General features: G+C 41.3%; 1 long non-coding RNA gene across 2 annotated transcripts; it reads right to left on the bottom strand.

Annotated features, from left to right (window-relative positions):
• Positions 1-4394: 4394 nt before the first annotated feature.
• LOC109301685 lies at positions 4395-10229 on the bottom strand. 2 transcript variants are annotated; one of them, XR_002098566.1, is made up of 4 exons: positions 10019-10229; positions 9709-9835; positions 9533-9632; positions 4395-6460 (listed from the first exon to the last, which is right to left on the bottom strand). It is a non-coding gene; the product is annotated as an uncharacterized LOC109301685 (long non-coding RNA). The 2 variants fall into 2 exon arrangements; XR_002098565.1 differs by lacking the exon at positions 10019-10229 and having other exon boundaries at positions 9709-9982.
• Between the last annotated feature and the right edge of the window lie 5496 nt (positions 10230-15725).

The following is a 15725-nucleotide window of genomic DNA, read 5'->3' as shown; positions in this document are numbered from 1 at the left end:
TAGCAGCAAATTCACTGAGGCTATTTTTGAGTGCTCATAACTAGGAGCAGCTCAGATTTGGGAGGCAGCAGGGTTAGTCAGAGCTAGCTTAGGTTTCTCATTTTGTTTTAACAGGAAAAAATAAATTAATCTAGAAAAGAATTTGTTACAGATTTCTTCATGGTATTTCACAATCACATCACCTTCTCACCCAGTAAGACCTTTAGGGAAGGTTAGGGGAGAATGAAAACTCTGAATCCTTTATATTAACAAATATTTGCAAGAGTTAATTAAAATAGAGACTATTGGTGACTGGAAAACCATGCAGTATGTGTCTTTGTAACATTCAATCCTGATGAGGAATCCTACCACATAGACCTATTTCCAAATGTACATGTTATTTAAAAATATGGAAAGATTATCAAATGCAAAGAGGTTCTTTTCAGAGAATAGGAGGGTCAATGATGAACCAGATCAGCAAGTTTTTTTAACAGATCCACACATAAATCCATTTTTGTGCTGTTTTACTGATCATATGGATGTTAATTCTTCTAAGCCAACGTGTGGTTAATAGTATAGAAACTGACAACTTTCTAGGAGCTGCTTCCAAACACCAGTAAACTTTACTCATAAGCAGCAAGTAGATTTTAGGGACTTTGTCCCTTGGCCTCATCCCAAGGGTGTTGATTAGCTCACACTAACTATGAAACTCTTAGCTGTGCACAGAAAAGATCTGACTCCTATGGTAAGAGAAAGTATACAGCCTTTGCAGGGTGGGTCTCAGAAACTGGTGATGGAGAAGACTTAAGACCCTTTAATATATTCTCTTGCCATTGCAGTATTACTGTGTTTTCTCACATATAGCATGTATCTTTTTCCAAAAACCAGTTGCTGGAAATTCTAGTGCACCTTATATGTAAGAAATATTGTAAGAGCAGTTTCTGTCTTATAGGTAGGGATCGCCATAAATTGTGCCAGAAGTGCCCCCCTCCAGTGACTCCTTTAATGTTTTTCATTTCGCCACTTGCCTCCCCCAACCCCGATGCCCTGCCAGCTGGGCCATTTGCTGCAGATCACTGGGAAAGCAAAAACCACAGCATGTTTAAAACCTCCACCAATCAAGCAGGAGGGGAGGGGGAGTGGACAAGCAGCAACATGAAAAACTTTAAAGGATCTGTTGCAGGGGGGACTTCTGGCACAATTTATGGAGATCCCTACTTAGAGGCCAAAAATGAAAGTAAAATTTGCATGAGGCTCTCAGAGAGCAAAACACTGAGCAGGCTTGGCTCCCTAACTGCTGCTGCTCAGTTACTTACTACAAGCAAAGATCTTTTTTCCTTCATTCTGCCTTTCAAAAACAAATTTGCATTTTTGCAGAATGTTGTATCTGAGAAAATACAGTATTTCTGGACTAGCCTACACTGTACCTTCAAATATTTTGTGCAGTCTAATTTTGAATGTCTCAAATGGTATTCTTAAGTTGGCATATTATTGCATCGACTACTAAATCTCACACTAAGAATGTGTTCCCTAATATTTAGCAGTAGTAATATCACAGGCATACCTAGAAGCCCCAACTAAGAATTACATAGGCATAATAAGAGACTGTCCTCCACTTCTGAAAACATCTATGCAGATGGTTAGCTTTAAGTACATGAGGAATCTCACTGCTTTCAGGGGGTTTTTTCATCTACTTATGGTTAAGTATTTGGCAGGAACAGGGTCTAAATGAATTGCCAAGGTTATATTTCTCAGGACCTCAATCAACACAATCACACAACCAACCTCCCTATCAGCTAAGTTTTCCTCTACTTAAGTAGAAGCAGTAAGATGTAGTTCTTGTGTCCACTGTGTTATATACCTCCTTAAAAATTATCTTCCTAGTGCTTCACATATATCTCTAAACTAAATTGAAAAGCAAATTCAACTCAACTCTAGCACATTTTTTCTCAACATTAACAAAACCCAATTAACAGACTTGAGAATTAAACAAGAACAAATGTTCCCTTCCTTTCAAAGGTTTAACATTCATGAAGATACCATTAATAAGTGAACACTGTCTGGTGTTCTGTTTCTTTTGTTTAGTTTATTGGTGCTGAGAAACCTTCTTGCTGATTTATTTATGCTTGTATCTTATTTCTGTATTCAATTTCAAAGATGAAGTCAAGACAAATAAATAGCCAGACAACAGTTAACAGACTAAAGCTACCAATCTTCTACCTAGTGGGGGTGGGGAAAACAACAAAATTGTGTATGAATACAAACTTTTCTTACTATTCCAGTTTGGTTCTATTCAGTATAGCCTACCTCCAGCATGGGCTGTATAATACTCCATGTATGATGAGTTCTAAGGGGCTTTAAACAAACTACTGTTCTAGGGCCCTAGGATTCCAATTTATTATGGTAATTAGAATTAATAACATTGTTAAATGAGTCCCATCCTTCATGATTCCTGCTGTGCCTTGCTATGATGCTATACAGTTTAGACTATTAGCTCAGTAGGCCAGGGACATTGTGTGTCATGTACGAGGCTGAGCACTTCATGCTTTATCAACTAATAATCTTTAGTCTGATTGAGTTACACTGATGGAGTCCATTTTTCTTGGAACAGAAAAATCTCTCAGAGTGAAACCCAATTTGGTAATCACAAAGGGAAAGCCAATAGCTGTCAGGGCCTTTTTTGAAAAGCTACCTCTTGACATACAGCTGTAGCATCCTGGCAAAGATCATCCAAAATAGAGAAGAAAGAGGCATTGAAGCATGACAAGTTGTGTGCTTCTCTCTGGATAAGCACATACCTCAGATGCACAATAAACCTTCAGACTGAAGGCCATCAATCAGGAAAACAGTGGGTGCATCTACATGTGAAATTAGTGCAGTACAATAAACTCCAGCACAGTTCACACCAGAATTTATTGCTTCCAAGAGCAGAGTTTACATGTGCACCTAGGACCATAGCACATTGAGCCAGCATAGAGCAACACCAGCTGGCAAGGGGTTCAAGGGGTCAGCCTACCAGCCTGGAGTTGCTCTGTCCCAGTTCAATGTGCTGCAAAGGGGCTAGCTGAGGCACGAGGGTGGCAGGCAGGCAGGCAGCCCTGCACTGTAGCACCTTTGTGCCCCAGCCAGCCTTAGCCACTGTCTACACGTGTGTTGCAGCAAAGTAAATAACTCTGCTGTAGGATAGTACTCGTGTTGGCAGTACTATTTTATGGTGGAGTTAATTAGTTTACTCCAGCCTATTAGCACCACATGTGTAGACAGTGATGCTTTACTGCAGAGCTAATTAGGCAACTCAGCAGTAAGTATCTCATATGGATGTTCCCAGTATTATTTTAATTCAATATGATAAGGCCAAAAGATTTTTAAAAGGAAAAATCGTGTGGCCTTTCCAAGCCAGAACAATAAAGAATCTGAGAATGTTGATGATGCTGATCTTTCATCAAACTCATCATCTCACCACTGTGTTCTAGGCACACTCACGGGGTGTAAACTCATCAGAGCTTGCACACCAGGCTAGGGTCTTGCCACAATCTTGTTTTGAGCTCCTCTCTAGGCTGTGGCACAAGCTAGTAGTGATTCAGTAGGTGTTGTTTCTGAAGAGAGAGCACCATGTTGCTGAAGATAAATGTACTGCAGAGTTCCTACAAAAAACTAGAACTCGTGGTTCCAAAATTATACCTTTTATTATACCGACTGGAAAATAGCAAGAAAATCGTAGAGTTCCTGACATTTCGGATGAGAGCATGAAGAAGTGCCTATTGATGTTTTCCCCAAGAATAAGAAAGTTAACCTTAATGCCCTGACCAAATTCTAGTTCTGAGCATTTTACCTACAAATAAATACAAATAAAAATCAGTTGAAGTTATTTTTCTCTACCCTCCTTTAAAAGATGTATTACCATATTTTCTCACATATGTACCATTCACCCAAAAGCCAGCCACTGGAAATTGGAGTGTGCATTATATGTAAGAAATACAGTAAAAGAAAGCCCTGCCACTGACTGGCTCACACCAAAAGTAAAATCTGCAGTGATCCACAAGGAGCAGAACAATGAGCAGGCTCTGTCCCCTAACCGCTGCCACTCAGTTACTTAGTGCAAAGGAAGACCTCTTTTCTTCACTCTGCTTTTCAAAAACAAGTTAAGTATTACATTCCAGGGCATGTTGTATGCAAGAAAATACAGTATATTCACCCATGTGGACGTGGCAATACTGAGGTGGTAAACAAGAGACTGAAAAGCTATCCAGGATCCTTCTGAAACGAAGACACCACATTACTATTACTATTTTTGTGCAACCTTTATATGTTTTTTGTTGTAACCTACGAAAAGGTGATTTTAACAGTAGTTTCACTTGAATCAACAAGTATCTACAAAGTAAATAGGAGATGACTAGGCTTAGAATGAAAACATCTGAGTGCCAACATACTTTGAAACAGAAAATGTCAGTGAACATGTAAACAATTTGTTGCAACATCACCTCTATTATGATCTCCTTACTACTTACTCCCACCTCACAACTCCCCACCTCATTATGGGCTAAACTGCAATGAGTCTAGCCCTTATTATGGGCTAGGCTACAGTCAACCTAAAGGATGGGGTAGCACATAGCAGTGGTGATCCATGAGCTGACGCACGGTCAAAATTCCCTCCTCCAGCTTCCCTCCACATCAGGCAAGAGGCAGTATCAGTCACCTAGCATGCACTGACCAGTATGCTTAGGCCAAGGTGAGGAGGAGACAGAGCCAGGGCTTCATTTATTTCCTGCATGGGAAGAGATATAACAGGTCTGTGGACAGTTTCCCTTGTTCACATTGGGAATCACCAGACACTGCCGATGCAGCAGCTCACAGGAGCACAGTAACTGTAGGACAAGGGCAAATTCTGTCCCTTATTTGCACAGCCTGGCAAGCTGAGTGACAGTTCAGTGGCCTGTAAACTCCATTTATTACAGCAGCTTAGTACAAAAATACAAGTTTTGACGACTCCTGTTAAAAATAAACCAAAACCCAGCATTCGGTTCAATTCAGGAAATGAGAGTGTGGCATCCCTTGGCTGTAAAGTAGAGCTTGTCAGATTCCTAAGGTCAATGTGGAAGCGAGTTCTCTGGAGGCCGTTCAGCTTGGATTAAATAACAGGATGCAAGAGTGTGAAAGTCAATTCCTGAATCCAATGGTGTGGTGGTGGTGGTGGTATTCATGTGTCAAGCAATTAACGGCTCACAGAGGAGATTCCCCAGTAGTGAACCATTGGCACGACCACTACCTGATCCTCTGCGTGTGTTAACAAGTTTTTCCCTGCATGCGCATTTACCCTATATATGCATTTACCTTCTGCTTTCACACCTAAAATGCCTGCTTTGCTTTAAGCCAGGATGCACCCTACTACTAGGCTTCAGTGCATCTCTGGTTGCTAGCCTTCAGGTGTTGTCTTGATATGTGGCCAGATCCTGAGCCAATATAAATTGGCATGATTTCATGTAATTCATCAGCACTATGCCAGGTTTCGTTCACTGAGAATTTTGCCCACAACACTTTTCCTCACCGCTTCCACAATTTGCAGTGCAGCCATGAAGTGAGTTGCGTGGGTAGTGTGGTCTGTGGGGATCTGACACAGCAGGCAGCTCTGAGGATTTATGGCCCTATCAGGTACCAAAATAGGAGTAAGCACAAACAGTCCTCTGGATAGGTGTAGGAATGGGTCAGAGAGAGTTATGTTTTTACTTTCAGCCACCCAGCTACAGTGCTAGCAAATGACTGTTCTGGATCTGCCTTGATGAGAACAGGTAGGTCAGTGTGTACCGAGACAGGCCTCAGATTCTGCTTTTCCCACTCCAGCTAGCATCTCAGTGGGTTTGCAAATCCACAAGTGTCTGAGGCTGCTCATGCCTCCACATTGCTTGATTTCTCTTTGAAGGGTTGAACATTCCCCTACCGCCTGGCATGTCTTGTGGGGGGGAACATGTGGGAGCTCTGAATTTCTGCCCAGATCAGCATGTGCTCTGATCCCTTGCTCAGTTTCACCAGCCTACGACAGCTTAGTCCTCACTTTATGTTCTTGCTCGCATATATTGTCTCACTTAACATGTCCCCTGTTGTTTGGCTGATGCATCTCCTTTCACCTTTTCCTGCAGGCCAGTCCACATGTTCCTGTACTCCAGCTTACTCCAATTACACTCATTACTTCTGTTCTGAGCCCCACTACAGGCATATCTTACATCTCAGCTATACCTATTGCCTCATAATTTCCTGTATGGCTTACACCCCTGGTTTCACAAGTTTTGACTCTTGCTTACTGAGGGACTGGAACCTTTTAAACCTATTTCTGCAGTCCCCACTGAGGCAAAATTCCCATTAGACTGCCAAACTGGGCTGTCAGTCAATGTTTAGAGGAACATGGGATCACAATGGTCACATAACTCTAAGGCTCATTGAAGGAAAAATCTGGTTGATCATTGCTTGGATGCCATGCGGATATGCACTATGGAAAATAACAAGATAAACAGATATCAGGGGAAAATATATTCTACAGTGAAGTCTGAAAAGACAGAGTAATAATCTTCTAAGAGAAGTAGTAAAAGTTTTTTTAACAACAGAAATTACAACAGGAACTGGCCATGCCCCCAAGAATATGCTACAGATAACAATGGTACATTGGTCAGGAACTGGAAATTAAATAATGATGGTTCTACGTCTGCCACACAGCGGTAAATATAACAATGCAAGTGTACTTTACAGACACCTTTTAAGCCTACCAGAGAATTTAAGATTCCATATCATGCAGTCAGATTATCTCACATTTATGCATATGGAACAGCACATTGGTTAGATATTTTGTTCTTTTTTTTAACAGGAATGTTGTTCAGAAATGCAATGATTACAAGACAAAGCAGAGTCTCACATTATGAGATAAGTGCTTTCACAGCTTAAGGCCTTATGAAAATTCAGCAGAAATAGATATTCCAGTAACCAAAATGATATTTTTTACTTGACAGACAAAAGAGGAAATATTTCATTTTTAATTTTCAGCCCTGTATAAAATGGAGATCTTTAAGCAACAAGTATTTTATCAATTGTTTTCCTTATTCAAACATCAGAAATATCTACTAATTTAACACTGTGACCAAATATTGAAAGAAAGCCCTGGCAAGAATGACTGGTGTGCAATATAATCAAGGGGGTCTTTGTTTTTTTTTCAGCAAGCTAATGAATGCATACATGACGTCCACTGGGTCTCTGACATGACAGGCATATGGTGTTTATAAATAAATAAAAAGCCTGACAATGCAGTTACTTTGATACCACTGAATTCAGTAGCTAGTAGCATTTGGTTAACTGGTGAGCTGTCTACTCCTAGTTATCCTGACAGCAAGAATAAAATAAAATGTCTTGGTAAAAACAATTACTTTCAAGTGACAGCTTTTAGGGTTTTTTCTGTTAACTCATGTTAGTAGGATCCCAAAAGAAATATTAGGAATCTTTCTATTTTATATCTTCAGGTGCATGTTTATCAATTATTTAAAATTACAGTAGGAGGGAATTAAGAGCCATAGAGATGTGCTTTTAATATTAAGGGCTCAGAAACATCAGTAGAAACTAAGGATCAGATCCAAAAGAAGACACAGATTTATGAAATGGGACTTAAATGCCCAAATGCCACACAGGTCCAGAATTGAGATCCTGAACCCCCTGTCCACCTGCCACCAAACCCTTGAGGCGCTTATACTCTAGAAATGCCATAATTTTTTTTTATTTAAAGATCCCCAGGTTCCTAAATTTCTGCTTAGGCACATGCCCAGAAGCACCTTGGCTCAGCATTTAACTTACGCCTATGCCCAATCAGATCCGAAAACTAAGCATTCCTCTGCTTAGCTTTGCTAGACACTCTCAGGCATGTGTTGGGCTCTATACAATATCCAGTGGTGGGCCCCATCTTGGGGTTAGGGAACTCATCAATGATGTAGGTAAGTGAGGTTCATGTCCCTCTGCCTGAGGGGACTGGAAACCCATCTCTCCCACACAAGTACCCTAACCATCAATCTGCAAGGTCATTATCAGTATTCACAATTAGACAGGTGTGTTTAAACTTCAAGTGTGCCTTTTAACAGTGACAGTTTTGAAAATGAAAGATACAGATGCCTGTGGGGAAAAGAATGATAAAATCATGGACTTTAATTAAAAGGCTTGATAGCAAAAGTGAGGCTATAACTACACTGTGGGAAAGCCAACAAAATGTATCAAATGGAGTCCAGATTTTAAGACTCAAGAGGTTCAATTCTGACCTGAGACATAGTCAGACATTCCCTGCAATTTGGTGGGGGTATGAGGATATGAAAAGTGCTTTTGGTGAATGTGGAGCAGAGCTTGTAAATATACCTCCTGCTAAAGAAAATTCAAAAGTCAGGTGAGATTTCTAAAGGAAATAGCATCACTGGAAATCTCTGGCTTAATAATCTAGGGAGAGTATTTTTGCTAGTATACCAAAGGAACTGGCTTCAGAATGGCAAAAGAAGCCCATTATGGCAGATACAAAAAATTAAGGTACACTTACATGAGGAACCACTCAATGAAATTTAATAGCATGTATCATACAGGAGAACAGACTGGATAAATAGGCCTTTGGGCCTTGAAATCTATTAATATTCTGTCATTAAGCAGACTTCTCCACAGAAATAAAAACTAAAGATTTAGTTTCAGAAGGAGAAACAGAAAAATTAACTGGCTGAAGTGTCTATGTCATATGCAGGTGATTACTAAATTGTACACTGCAGCCATAATGCATACAAGCACTACTCAGTATTAAAACAATGGAAAAAAATATGTCTGTGCTTCTCAGAGTGAAATACAAAGACAGCCCCTTCTAAAAAAGCTGCACATTTGGTCCTTTAAAGTAACCAGGGGACCAAATTTTAGCATTACATGTTTGTAAGTAGTTTACGTCTGAGAGTTTTTTGATATTTGATATTTTGGTATTTGTTTTTTTGTTTTCATTAACACCTTTGCACCCCAATGTGAATTCATAAATAATTTAGCATACATAAACTTTCAGCTGTTGTGGATAAAAAAGAAAATCTACCCCATGAGCACTATCAGTCAAAGGTACAGATCTTTCCATTTGAAGCTAGGATGCAATGTATTGGCCTGATCTACTCGCTGGTAAGAAAAAGTTAGAATTCAATACCCAAGTGAAGAGATACAACAGAAGTGTACTGTCTTGGCAAAGACCAAAAAAGAGCAAACAAATAAGTAAGATGTCTTAGCAGGAAATGACTGCCTCTCAAAAAGGAGGGAACAGTACTAGAAGTTAGAACAGCACAGGAAATAGCCCAGTTGATTTATAAGTATATGTATTTAAATTTATTAATAATGTAGCTCTCTTATCTTTCTAGACATATAAAAGTAACAGATGCATTTAGCAAATGTTAGGAAGTAAAATAGTGACAAAGTTTAAACTCTCTTTAACCATCACCTAGTCAGGATTAACCCAAACCAAAACCCTCTCCCCACCCCCAAATCCATGTACACCTTTTGTGATATAGGCATGAAAGAGAACCTGTTTTCCCGCAGCAGGTTTATGTCTTAATTGTTGTGAATGGTTAGGGTGTGCAGGTCAGTCATTTCTGATCAGAGATGGATGGAAGACTCAGTTATACCTTAAAAAAAAGACACAAGCAAATGAGCTTTTCAACTGTAAATTCACTGGCTCAACAACAAGAGAAAAATGTTTACTATAAAGAGGACAGTCTTTGTGAAGCTGTATCTGATTCAGATCTTTCCTCATCACAACTCAGAATAATTCTCCCTAATAGGGTTCCTTGTTCCAGGACAAAACTTCTCCACTAAAACTAACTGTGATCTATTAAAAGAGAAATGCAAGCAAGCGTGGAATCCAGGAGGAAGCTCTCTGGGGAATATGCAACTCCACTGTTTTTCCCCCTTGGAAAGCTTTCTTTTTTTTTTAAATAAACTATGATGCTATGGAACATAAACATAAGCAGATATTTTCTCCAACTCCTGTTACACAACCGTATCAACCAACCTTTTCCTGTGACTGTACTTTGTAAATTCACTTAACAGTTTTGATATAGTTTGTTCCCTGGTTAAGCCTAGACCATGGTGTTTTTCTCTCTGCTTGGTATTTGGAGGTGGAGAAGGAAGCAAATGCTTACACATGTGCTGGACTCTGTGAACAAGTAGCCACACTGATAACAATTTACATCTTTGTTATGACTTTAATGGAATTAAACTCACATGCTTAAAGCTAAAGGTGTGCATGAGTACTTACAGGATTGGGGCACTAGTTACAAAATTAGGCATGTTAGCTGCAGTTATATACTATATGTATTCTTTACCCTGATGTGCATTATGTCTTGTCTATTACAGCTCCCCAATGAGTGGGAGGGGTGTGAACAGTTATGGGCTTTCTGTAGTTTTGGTTAGGAGGTTTGATTGTTTATTTTTCCCAGCAAAAGTCCTAGATGTGGAATCCTTTTCCTCATACGACTAGTAAAAACTTTTTTAGTGAAAGGACTTTTTCCAGTGTCAGCTGCATTTACAGTAGTAGAACTTGCCAGTAAACCCGGTACTAATTTGAATAGCTTGCTACAGCAATGGGAGAAAAAGAGCACATATAACAAGTTTACTTGACACACAGAAATGTGATCAGGTTCATAAAGAAGAGGCAACAAGATTCTCTACTGCTCTTGTCTAGGGTGTGCCTAATGTGGTCTCTAAGGCCCCAATCCAATCAAGACTTGTGTATGTATTTATGTACTTAACTTTCTGTACAGAGAGTATGCCCATGACAGGTTCAGTCACCAGTCAGAAACTGTTGCCAAAAGGCTTCATGAGCAGAATTCAAGATGTGGGTATCCCTCAAGGAACACTCTTGTGTTCTCATATTGAAATATTTTGTAATATATTTAGAGACCCAGCTCCTGGAATCCATGACTAAATGAGAATCTCTGCTTTCCATTGAAAAAGGGTTCTAGGCCCTCATGGTTACAGAAAAAAAAAATCTAAAAACATGACCCAACTGTCCCCTAAAGGCTCAAAAAACAAAGAAAGCAACAAAAACAGATTTTTTTTTTGTTCTGATCAGAATCTGACTTTTAGGCAAATGTAATGATTTGGGGAGGAGGGGCTGACTCATAATTTTTTAACATATGGTGTCTATAATGTTATACATAAACCATTTTTAAAAGCTAATATGTTTCTTATACATTCACACAGAAACGCCAAAAATATGGAAAGAAAAGTAAAATACTAAAAACAAGGAAGGGGAAGTGCTTCTCAGTGCAGCATTTTGTGGCTTATTCCCTCTGTGTGCTCATACAATTCGTGTGCATCAAAGATGAGGAGAGGAAACCTTTCAATCTTCAGTATTGTACACTAGGGGGCACTGCCTTAACAGTCTATTAATTAAGCCCCACATAACTAGGTGGTATAAGTGGTCTGATTTTCAAAGGCACTATGCCCTCTGAAAATTGCAGTTGATCAATCTTTCATCCTGAATCTTAAATTATTTGCTATGGTGGACTTGTTTTGCAATATCATCTATATCTCTATCTCTATCTATAGGGGACAGGGCTAGGAGCGATGGCACAACCTGTAGCAGAGGAAATGTAGGTTGAAGATTAGAAAGAACTTGTTTATGAGATTGGTTAAACATTGGAACAGGTTACCTAGAAAAAATGTGGAATCTCCATCCCTAAAAAGTTTCAAAACCAGTTTAGACAGACACTTAACCAAGATGGTTTAGTTAGGGTTGGTCCTGCTGTGAGCAGGGAGCTGAAGTAGAACACCTCATGAGGTCCTTTCCAGCCCTACTTTCTTATGATCCTATGATCTGTACTTGTATAAATGCTGACATCTACAACAGTAAAGAACAATAGGCACTGTTGTAATATTTCTTATATTAAATGGTAACTACTTCTAGTAACATTAATCATGACTTATAATCCTGAAAAAAATAATGCTTAAACTGTATTTTTAGGAGTACTTATCAGCTGAAAGTTTGTTTTATTTGTACTATGTAGCACCTTCCATTATTTTAATCTATGTATGGCATAGCTCCCCTGAAGTCAAAATCTACCATTGCCCCTCCTGTGACCCCAAACACCTTGATATCTGAGTGCTACAAATGGGAATATGCAAAGGAAATGACTTGACCAATAAAATGTTAGCTGAGATACAGAGCTCAGTTGTACAAAGTGCTGCGGACCTTGATCCTGATCCAGCATAATGCTAAAACAGGAAAATAATCCTGATTGAACTGCCCACGTCTATAAAGTTAACTATGATCCTAAATGTTTCAAGCATCAGGGACCAAAGCAATGATGAAAATGTCTGAAGAAAGCAAACTATTCATGTATCAGTAACCAGTGTTTGCTGCAAACTACAGTTTCCAATCACATTCAAGATTTTTGTTGAAAAGACCAACTTTGATAAGATCATGTTGCAAATTACTCCTGCATCAAATCTTTATGTCCTCAGATTGGAGTAGACACTCCAATCCTCCCAGGGGATCTTTATGCACAGATTCCTCCTGTCTAAAGATATATTGAAATCAATGGAACATGACAACAGATATAAGAATCTTGATTTGCAAAGCACTTTGGGCCAGATCACTATCAATTATTAGTCAGAAATCCTCATTGCCTTCAATACGAAGTATTGATTTAAAGAAAAAAAAAAGCAAGGTAGTATAATAAGTCACTATGATTGAAAAATGCCTTCAGCAGCTTTGGCTTGCAAAGCATGGAGGAAAGAAATCAGCATATCCAAAAGTCTAAACAACTCAAAATGTACAATTTGAAAAGTTTGGGTATGAATCACAAGCATCCTATTATTTTCCAATTCATAAAAGAACCATAAGAGGGGAAAAAAGATAGGTACCTAAAGCCAATACCTGAAAAGCTGCTGAAAATGACTTTTTGCTGAAAATGTGCTTCTGGTGGGAAAAACTTGTACCAAATATTTAAGTTCAGCCCAAAAGTAATATTATGCCCTAATTGTTAGTGCATAATTATGTAGAGACCCCATTTTGACTACAGAAATGGTACTATGAGTGGTGCTTCTGACACTGAAGTATTTTTTCCATGATTTTCAATGAATTTTCACTTTTCAGTTCTATGTTATTTCTATGTATTTATCTATCCTGTGTTTTCCTTCGTAAAAACCATTTTTATTTCAAACTCAAATTGAAACAACCTAGAGTAACTTTGTTCATGTTATTCATAAGGATGGCTGGAAGGTCCCAAACCTGCCCTTAAGTTACCATAGGTACTGTATGTAGTCATGATAAAAGCAACACCTTAGGGACAACTGGCTGCTTTAATGGAAAAATTCTTGACTGCTGGGAATCAGGAAATAGATGGTTTGTAAGCAGGTGTTTTTTTGCAGACTGGCTAAATGTTGTGCACCTGATTACTGAAAAGAGGTAGTTAGCTGTGTTAGTCTTAGATTAGGCAGAAGGCAGGGTGGTAACTAGTTCAGAGAGGTCTGACCTTTGTAGGTGACCATCTACTTAGCATCTGATAAAGTAGCCTGTTTCTTATGAAAGCTTAGGCTTTGCTGAACCAGTTACACTAAAAAGTGTCAGTCTGCTCTGCCTGATTACTGGGGAGAGATTGTAAACGACAAGTAGTCTACACAGTCTTTCCTGGAGAGAACCACATTGTGTAACAGGGTATTAGAAAGTTTGGGAGTGAAATTAGCCCATAGGGACTTTTTTGCCAAGTGCTGTACAGGATGAAAGTTGACAAATCTGTACTTCATGGCAATGGTTCTCAAGCTCTGCAGACTCAAGGCACCTGTCAGAAAATGCCAGCTTTTAGCTTTCATTCAGTTTTTTTGACTACAGAAAAATGATACAGCCATTCTTCTACTGCAAAGAACTCAGAAAGCCTGTGATGGGTCAGCTTTGACACTATAGATTCCCATTTGAAATCTCAGGTTTATCTTGTGACTTGTGCATTGGTGCTTGCACACCTAACACTGCCAATTGCATGTGTCACCCTTAATAGGACCTTACAACACCTTTGTTGAGAATCACTGCTTTATAGGTAGATGGCATACTTCACTCTTCAAGGACCGGCAGGCATTCCTGGCAAGGAAAGTGAGATAAATTAATGTAATAGTCCCCCTCACATGCTGAGAGGCAGCTTCTAAGGAGAAAAAGCAGCAGCCCAGGAAGGCTAATGGCAATTAGCAGGGGTATGAGGGGCAGTGGTTTTGAAGCTCTGCAGACTCAAGGCACCTCTCAAAAAATGCCAGCTTAGCTTTCACTCAGTTTTTTTTACTACAGAAAAGCAACAGAACTGTTCTTCTGTGACAAAAAACTTAGACCATGGCAAGTCAGGTGGGTTTTGGTACTAGGGGTTCCCATTTGAAATCTCTGGGATTTATCCTGTGAACTGTGCTGGTGTTGGCACACCTGCCCATGCCAACATCATGCAGCATTCCCTTCTGATAACCCGGCTGAGAATCCCTGCTGCCTGGGCAGGCGGCACACTTCATTCAGTCTTTAAGGACCTGCTGGCACTCTTGGCGAGGAAAGTGAGGGTGACAAGCCCCCCACCCCTTACACACTGAGAGGCAACTTCTGCTCCTATGGAGGAGGGGAAGAAGTCCAGGAGGCCCAGGATCAGGGCAAGCTAGTAGCCGGGAACTCCAGAGGTCACCTCATCCTGAGGCAGGACTAGCCCTATGCCAACCATCATGTAAACCAGTTTGTCAGCCTTTTTTGTACCAGGACCCATTTGTAAAAACCAATGGCCAGTCCCAACCCAGTGCCCCTCACTCCCAACCAACTTCCCCCACCCCTGCAGTATATGGGCCAGGAGGTAGGGGTGGGGGTGTGGGCAGTACCCTACCTAGACTCCTGGCGGCCCTGGGCAAACTTTTAGTATCGGGCCCCCCCTTCACCAGAGACAATGATGATAATAATCATTATTTTCACCATTTTCGGGGCCCCCTTTTCTGTCCGGGCCCTGAACAGCTGGCTGGTTTGCCCATACCTGTGTCTGGCCTGGTGTGTAGGGCATGAATGCCGCATGCTGCTGGTGGCTGGGGGGACACTGCGAGCTCCTGCAGGCAGTGGCGCTGTTGGTGGTGGGAGCCTGGCGGCAACAAGCGGGGAGCTCCCACAGGCGGCTGTGGCGCTGTCAGCAGCTGGGTGGTAGGGGCAAGCGCTGACCAGTGGTCAGCGACCACCCACAGACGCCACCAGCAGCGATTGCGGACTGCCCACAGACGCCCCGGCGGTGTTGGTGGTGAGGGGCAACCACCCACAGGCACTGCTGGCAGTGTAGGCCGTGCCTTTTCTCAGGGGGCGCATGTGCGCCCGCTATGCATCGCCAATGGTGTAGGGCATGGGGGGGGCCCCACGCAGCCCGGGCCTCTGCCAGCCCGCAAGGGGAAAGCCGCGGCTTCCCCCCTTTTTTTCTCTTTTAGAGGAGAATCCCTTTTGTAAAGTTTGTTGCTCCGGGTTGGCAGCGCGTCGCCCGCCCTTTCGTATACCCTTGCCACCCACGGGCGCGGATGAAAACCCTGGCGCGGCGGTCGGCTCCCAGCCTGCGGGTCTGAGGGCAGCGGCGAGGGGGCGGGAGCGCTGCGGGACGCTGCCAGCCCGTTCCCTCAGCCCGGCCCGGCGGGCTCTCTGCAGTGGAAGCGGCGCAGGCCGGGGCTCGGCAGTGGACCCCCCCCGCCCCCCGTCCAGCTGTTGGCAGCTGCGCCCGGGTCCC

The sequence above is a fragment of the Gavialis gangeticus genome, unplaced genomic scaffold (genome assembly GCF_001723915.1).
Source record: "Gavialis gangeticus isolate Ggan-Ray unplaced genomic scaffold, GavGan_comp1, whole genome shotgun sequence".
Lineage (NCBI taxonomy): Eukaryota > Metazoa > Chordata > Crocodylia > Gavialidae > Gavialis > Gavialis gangeticus.
Note: the sequence above shows the minus strand (reverse complement) of the source record. Positions and strands in the feature narration are given on the sequence as shown.